This window comes from Dermacentor silvarum, chromosome 8, assembly GCF_013339745.2.
Source record: "Dermacentor silvarum isolate Dsil-2018 chromosome 8, BIME_Dsil_1.4, whole genome shotgun sequence".
Lineage (NCBI taxonomy): Eukaryota > Metazoa > Arthropoda > Arachnida > Ixodida > Ixodidae > Dermacentor > Dermacentor silvarum.
Window position 1 is genome coordinate 37,754,419 of NC_051161.1, and position 8,030 is coordinate 37,762,448.

Genomic DNA, 8,030 nt, shown 5'->3' on the forward strand with positions numbered 1-8,030 from the left:
CGAAATCGGCTAGGCATAGACAAGCTTCGACTTGTAAAAGTATGAGAAGCGCAGTGGACAATGTGTGAAACTATAACCCAACGGAAAGCTCACTAAAGACCAATGACAGTGAGTTATGAAAATATTGAGGTCATGAAAATAAGTGTGATAAAAGACTCACTATTCTGCGGATGGTCGAGTGTTGGTGATGACAGCAGAAACATGAAAGGCCTATGCTCTCTGCGGATCTTGCGCCGAATGCGAACATGGTACAATTGAGGAGTTCAGGGCACGTGGGATACCGTGAAGGAGTTTGAAAATAAACGGAAGGTCAGCGCGATTACGTCGGCAGCGAAGTAAGGGCAATGGCAATATTCACCATTACTAGAACAAGGTCCAGTGTCGTTGTTAGCAAAGTGGTGATGATTGCTTAGAAGCTTTTTTGGACCCTATCTGTAATGTCATTGTTCGATCTAGAAATGTCATTCCGGACAGACCGACGCATATTCGAGTTGAGGAAGACAGATTGTTGCGTACAATTTGCGGAATGTTGTAAGAGAATGAAATTCTCTCGATAGTCTGCAAACAGAGCCAAGAGAGCGCATACCCCCATTGCAACGCGTTTAGTGTGGCTGAAAAGCGTAAGGTTTTTCAAAATTACACCGAGATCACGGATATCACAGACCTTACACAATGGTATAAATCAACAGAATGAGAAAAAGAAATGCTTGGTGTTTCACGTGTGAAAGTGATACTTTGGTCTCAGGAGTATTCAAGGTGAGGATATTATCTTTGCACCATTTAGAAAGAGAAACAGGTCAGACTGCATGATGCGACAGTCATCAACAGTATGAATTTCCTTGAAATCTTAATGGCATCGCAATATAAAAAACGAAGGATTTCCAATAGCGGAAATAACGTCATTATTTAAGAAATTCTTTTAAAGAAGTGGTTCTAATAATTATCCTTGAGGGACGCCGCTAGCTCTGCCGTGAAAAAGAATACGTTTGGCCATGACGTTAATAGAGCATGATCTATCAAGGAGATACTGCGCCAGAGATTGACAATTTGTACAGGCAGCACGAAAGTGCGTAAGTATGATCAGAAGCGGTGAGTGGCTGACTACATCAAAAGCTGTAATAAGTCACAGTAGTGAGGTCAATTTGCCTTCTTTGAAGTACTGGCCCGAATCTGTGTCTGAAACGTTCGAGATGTGCGATAGTGGAGCGGCCGATGAGAAATTCATGCTGATTCGGAATCAATGAGTCATTCACAGTAAAGACAATATGTTTTAATAATCAATCAATCAATCAATCAATCAATCAATAATTTATTTATCGTGCCCAGGAACAACCGTGAGGTCTAGGTGCTGGCGCACGTATACAAAGAAAAAGAAATACAGGAGGGAGTGTCAGTGAAAAAAAAAACAGTGAATAAAAATAACATCTTGAAAATAATAATAAATAATAATATAAAGAATAATAATAAAATAAAAATAATAATAATATAATAATAATAATAATAATAATAATAATAATAATAATAATAATAATAATATAATAATAATAATAATAATAATATAATAATAATGTTCAATCATAGAACACATACGTATTCATGGAGGACGGTAGAACAGAAAGATTAAACAAGCTTTTGATGAAACAATCACATCTTATCGACTGTGGAGGATACCTATAGCGATCGCCCAGCATGTACTTCCGGCCAGCAAAAAAAAAAAAAAAAAAAGAAGACTGCATGTGCAATCACGTGCACCGGAATGGCAGAGCTGCCGCGTGAGCGATTCTGCACTTTCTCGACCGCGAGGTGACCTTTTTCCCAACACTCGGCACAATAGGAATAAATGGACGTGCCCACTCCGCGCCCAATGGCCAAGTTCTGGCGCTCTGTTATATCAACCTCCGTGTATTTACTGGCTCATTTTATTTTCTTCACACCCTTGAGTCGATATCCCCGCAGAACATTCTCGTTCCGCTTCCGTCCATTTCCTCCCGCAAACACAACGTGCGCGAGGCATTAACGCCTGAACGCTAGGGCCTTTACAAGGGAAAAAGGAAAAAAAAAGGGAGGTACACGTGCACAAACGCGCATTCGAGCGAGAACCCCATCGCGCCGGCGGGAGTAGGTATTAGAGAAGCGCCCGGTCCGCCGAAGAAAAGGGCAGGGAATGAAGGACGGAAGGAAGGAACAGGGCTTACGAAGATCGAAAGTTTCGATCACTAAACACAGTGCGAACGGTTCGCCGCCTGTCATTGGACCAACGCGCAAATCACCGCCTACGCATAAAGCGTATGGGGGCGCGCTGCCACACGCACAATGGTTCTGAAATGAGCGTTGTGCCGTCTTGGCGGGCGCCATTAGCATCGCCGCGCCTGCCCCCCCCCCCCCCCCCCCCCCCCCCCCCCCCCTACGTCGTTACGTGTAGGCAAGGGCAGTTTTTTTTTTTTTTTTACGTTGCTTTCGTAGCAAAGCGGCAGTCGTGTAACCTCGTGCGCTACGCGCACCGAGTGATGCATAGCGGAATGTTTACCGGATAACGGTGCTGGCCGCCCGCCCCAATGCCGCTATGTACATGTACGTTTTGATGCCCTAAGCTGTCAACGGTGCCTGAAGCTTCGATCACAACGAGGAATTTGAAGTTTTACCAGAAGCAGAATTATTGACGCGTGAGGCGTAAGCGTTTGCTTAGCACAATGAAGTTGCCTGGCACGTCCGTGACGCCTCACCCCCGCCCCCCTCTCTCTTTCTGAGGCGTTGTAGTTCGTGCGATGTTAGTTTTGCGTTGTCAGTCAAGTAAGTGCAAACGAAAGAACTGCTGTTAATCTTAGGAAATTTGAGGGATGCAGAATATGCACACCCGTAAATCACTTCCCGCTGTTATGAGACGCTTGAAATAAAAAAAAAAAATAATATTTCTATCCACTGGTAAAAGGGTTGAGTTATAGCCGGCGCGGCCACTGTACGAGGTGCACAATATCTGCCTATACTCCAGTGAGAAAAAAAAAAGTACGCAAAGAAAGGACACTGAGTTTAGTAGAGGTAGGAGATATATAGGAAGTGTTCCAATTAAATACGATGAAGTTCGCGGATTCATGTTCTTTCAGTATTATCTGCGAAAAAAATGGAAACTTCGGTCTTTGAAAATATATTCAAGCATACTAGCCACTAAAAACTACAATAATAGATTTAACAAAATGAAAAAAAAAATCAAAGCCCCTTTCTTAAGAAAGATGGTTGAACGCGAAGCTTTCTCCCATGCAAACTGAATCAAAGTCAAAGTCCAAAGCCAACGACCACGCAACGAACCCAAGAAATGCTGAGTGACCCGATGCGATGCATATGTGATTTGATTGCTTGTTTATATACTTTTTGAACGTTGAAGTTAAATGAAGACACATTTCGTTAAGTTGCGTAGCCTTTATTTTGGATCGTGTAGCCACTGATTACACTCACACACTAACACTTTCACGGACGACTCTACACTTGCACAGTAGTGCCTTGTGATCGCTGTGTGGTAGACGGTCAGAGGCTCTGCCGTTGCCGATGCACGGGATCGGCCTTACAGGTACGATCGCGCTCGCGCTTACGTTCGCGCACGGCAGCTTCTTCTGCCGTGCGTTGCTGCACCCGCGCGGCATACCCATGGTGACAGCCGGGAATGCATTGCGTGACGCGAGTAATGCAATGAAGATATATACAGTTCGTCTGGGTGGCGTAGCGTTGCAGTTCCCGTTGTTTTTATCGGTACAACTGCGAATGTAAACTGTAGTGTTCTACGATTGTGTGCGCAGATGCGCAGATTGTTCTATTGTGTGCGCAGATAGTTCCATTGTGTAAGTTGGCTTTCCTGCAGTGCGTTTCGGCGCTCACGGACGAATCAGTGAGACATAGAAAGCTTCGCTTTAAAAAGACTATCTAAACAAATCCATGGATCAAGAAAAACAGATAAATAAAATAAATTTATAAAAATAAAAGAGCAACAGACGAATATGGACACGTCACATATATAGGAATGCAGCGAAGAGAAACATTTCTGTTCCCAAATAATCAATCGGTTCACCACTGTCCATGAGAAAATTGCGCAAAACTTTCAGAACGAGTCTATATAGGAAGTGTTTCAACGTAACGTGAAGCGATTCATCGCAATTAAGCCAACTTAATTAAGCCAACTCATCGCAATTAAGCCAACTTAAGCCTCCATTTCTTATTCAAAACGGAGAATCGCCGCCTTCATACCACAGGCCTGCCCCGAAGACAGTCCACACACAGCGCGCTTGCCTTCTACGATAAGCAGCGGTGACCCGCCTGTCCCTGGCATTCTCTATATGTACCGCGCGTTTCCGTCGTCTGGGCCCCCTAAACTCTATCGGCGCCTCGGTGTGCGAACCGGAGCACCTGCGCGTGTCACTTCGCTCGCGTTGGCGCGTGCTCTGGGCCCATTCAACGCGGAACAGCGGACTAGGCCGGGGTCCCGGTCGCCTGGCAGGGCGGCGAAGCCCCCCGCGACCAACAATGCCGACCGCTTTATGGATTGCCCCTCGCGAGCGTACTCCGTAATTGGGCTTCTCTGCGGGTGCGCTACGGAAACTTGGGTCGCCCGTCTCCTGGCTTGCACGCGCTGTGCGTATACCACCTCGAACTTCCCAGCAGCGACGCTCAAAGAAAGAGGTCCCCTTTGTGCGCCACTTGGTGGCCCACATGTAAGGCCGACATTTGCTCGCCGTTTTGACTTTTCTTATTTTTTTGCTTGTTTTGTTTTCCCCGCATTTTTCTTTCTGTCCACCTCCGTTACCTCCCCACTTGTTCCCGCGCCGGTCGTCTTGGGTTTGAAAGGTGCGTCCTTGTTATCGTGTTTCGTCTGCCGTTTCGCGCTGCTCACGCGAGGAAAGGTAATTGCGGGAGCGGAAGGAAAAAAAACGAAAACAAGATTTCATTCCGGACGTTCGTAGTTCACTTTCATCCGCTGTCAGCGGTGTCGTAGACTTGTAGCTGCTGCCGCTGCTGCTATACTGCTCTCCCAGAGCAGAGCGCCTTGTCACGTCATGACAGAATCACTCGGTTCTTGCAACCTCGTGACCTTCTGACGCTTCCTCAATATATATATATATATATATATATATATATATATATATATATATAAAGCATCCTGCGTGATCTGTTTCTGCTTTTACGTGACACTTCATGGTCTCGCTACCAGACAGTGACCTCATTTGGGAGCTCAGTCCACGCAGAGTGTCGCTAACCGACACGAACGTCGCCCGCGATGAGGCGCTGCTTTTACGAACTATTATTAGTGCCTAATGATAATTGTGGCCACTATTAATTGCAGCACACGCAAGCACCTGAGAAGCGACTGCCAATTCCTTCGATGATCAGTTTGACCCTCTGCACCACTTTTGGACAATTAGTTTATATATAAGCGCTTGAACCTCCTTCATGGATGTGCGATGGATGGATGAGCGAAGTGCTTGAACCACGGTAGCACCCTGATAAGCATGCAGGGGCCATGCTGTCAGCGTTCTTCGCGGCTTCTTAATGGAGAGCGATATCATGGACTGCCCCTAAGTGACACTTCAACTGTGTTGTGTTTGAGATAATAATTCAGTGTTATGTTTTCCGTTTATGAAGTTTAGATATAACTCATAATTTCATAGGAGTAGGGCCATTGTCACAATGCATGATGTGGTGACTGCAGGAACTAACCGGTCAGCGCTTCCGGTGCTCAAGCCCGTGATGCGACTATAGATATGTACTTGGGACTTGTGTTATGGTGTATGCAGCGTTTGTTGTCTTCGTTTTCTTTTCTCCTCCGTCTTTTTCTTCTCCTTCCTATGTAGTGTTCAGAACTTCGGATAGGACAGCCCTAAAGAGGCTTACGTTGACATTTCTCTTCAGACAATCACAGCAGGAAAAATTAGACAGCAGCTATTTTGCAGCGTAGGAGTTCCTGGGACCTCGGCATTGTGATTTTACGATGCCCAAAGCTATGAAACATTGCTGCGTCCTTCCTTTTTCTTTTTTTGAAGTTCACCAGCCTTTGTTTCCACCTATAACAGAATGTCGAATTCTTGAACATGTGTGTGCGTGGTGTTAACTTTTGTTCCCTTCTTATTTTTGATATTTCTTGTCCTCTTTCTCCATTCTATAATGTAGGATAGCTCACCGTTCTCTGCCTGGCTATTCTTCCTTACTTTTCCTAATTAATTATATCTCTCACCCTCATTGCTGGTGCAATTCATTATGTCCTTGCATTTCGCATAAACGCTTATGCACTTTCTCTCAGTTACAATTCATATGGAAAACTATTAGGCATTCACAGATTCGTTCACTAATTCAGTCACTCGCAATACCCGCTACGTCCTGTCACCAGCTAACATCACCTAATTTCATATGGTAAATTTTCTAAAATGATCATCGTCATCATTATTAACATCCACCCATATCCACCCCAGGACAAGGGTGCCTGTTTGCCAACGATAACCAACTACACCCGTCTTCCGTCCTCCCCCCCCCCCCCCCCCTCCCTCCATCCTGAGCTTGTAAGCTTACTAACCACATCACCCTACATAATTATCTGTCTATGAAATCGCTATTCTCACACACATCTTATTGTCATACATACAGATGTCAACCTGTTAAATACGCATCTTCTGTACTGTATCTTGGGTAGCTTCTTGACTGTGATCTCTTATGGAACTCGCATTTGTCCCACCTCTGTAATAGGTTGCGAGCGGTCTCCCGTGTATTATACAATGTGCGATGTCTTATGCCCATCTCCGCGAGAGAAATTATTGTCCACGCTTTAGTCTGCAGTGTGCTACGTTATGGCTTGACCGTGTGTGGTCATTGTACTCTTAGATGGAGCTCAAGAAATAATTAAATTTTACATTCACTGTTTACGATTTGCGTCCAAGGAAGGATACAGATGCCTTTTAAGTTGTTGAATTTGCCAAACTTCACTGCCCTGATTATTAAAAGCGTTGTAATTAAACACTTCTGGAATAATAATTTTAAGGTACGGTGTACACCAGCCCGTTCCCTAAGACCGAAACAACTGTACGTGATCCCCAAGACGGAAGAAGAACGCGGCGATATTATGTTCCATTCGTATTTAATAAATTGCCAACACCTGTGGTAAAATCAAACCCAAGACGTGGGATCAAGAAACTACTTAGAATTTTCAAAGTTTATATTAACATTTTGTATAGCTTTTTTAACATTTCGCTCCAACCCGCTAATAGCTAACTCCTCTAATAACCCTGCGCAATTTCCTGTGGCCTGACTGTCAGGAACTGTCAGTCAAGCCCTCTGATGCTTTGGCAGGCCTGCTATTTGTATTTTGTTTTCCTTTATGCAAAATACAGATTGTATTGTATTATATTGTACATATCGCGCTGTTTAATTAAGAGATTGGTGTGCTTTAGAGGTACTTATCAGCCATTATCGTATGTGGCTGGTTTTAGGCAAGGAGAGCTTCACTTTATTGCCCCGCGGCTTACAGAGCCGATGTTGTGCAGTCGTTCGTCATGACGAATGACTATACTGACTATACTGTCGAGCCTTATCTTTCGCCTCTTTGTACTTCAGAAGCAAACTTCGTTGGCATTTCATTTTAGGTATTGTGAACAACAGTGCAACATTAAAAAAATGCCTTATCAAGAAGCATATTGCTTATTGCTTGCAATCAGCCACGTTCACATTGTTAGTGCCAGCGCGGAAGGCACCATTTCGACAACTTCATGTTTGCCTTCGGTTCTCGGGTTCATTCTATCCTTGCGCAATAGAGTGACAAAAAAAAAGATTTTTTTCTTTTTTTTTTTTGTCAGCTCAGTAGGCGCAAGGAGAACAACAGTCCATTGGTCGCATTTGTACTGTACTACAGTTGCAGAAAGTAGAATGCGCGGTAGCATAGAACCGTAGCACTGACAGGAGGGCACAAGATAGATGAAGAAACGAACGCCGAACTCAGTGTGTAGCGTTCATCCTGTCACCTTTCTTACGTCCGTCTTGTTAATGATACTGCTGTTCCTTTA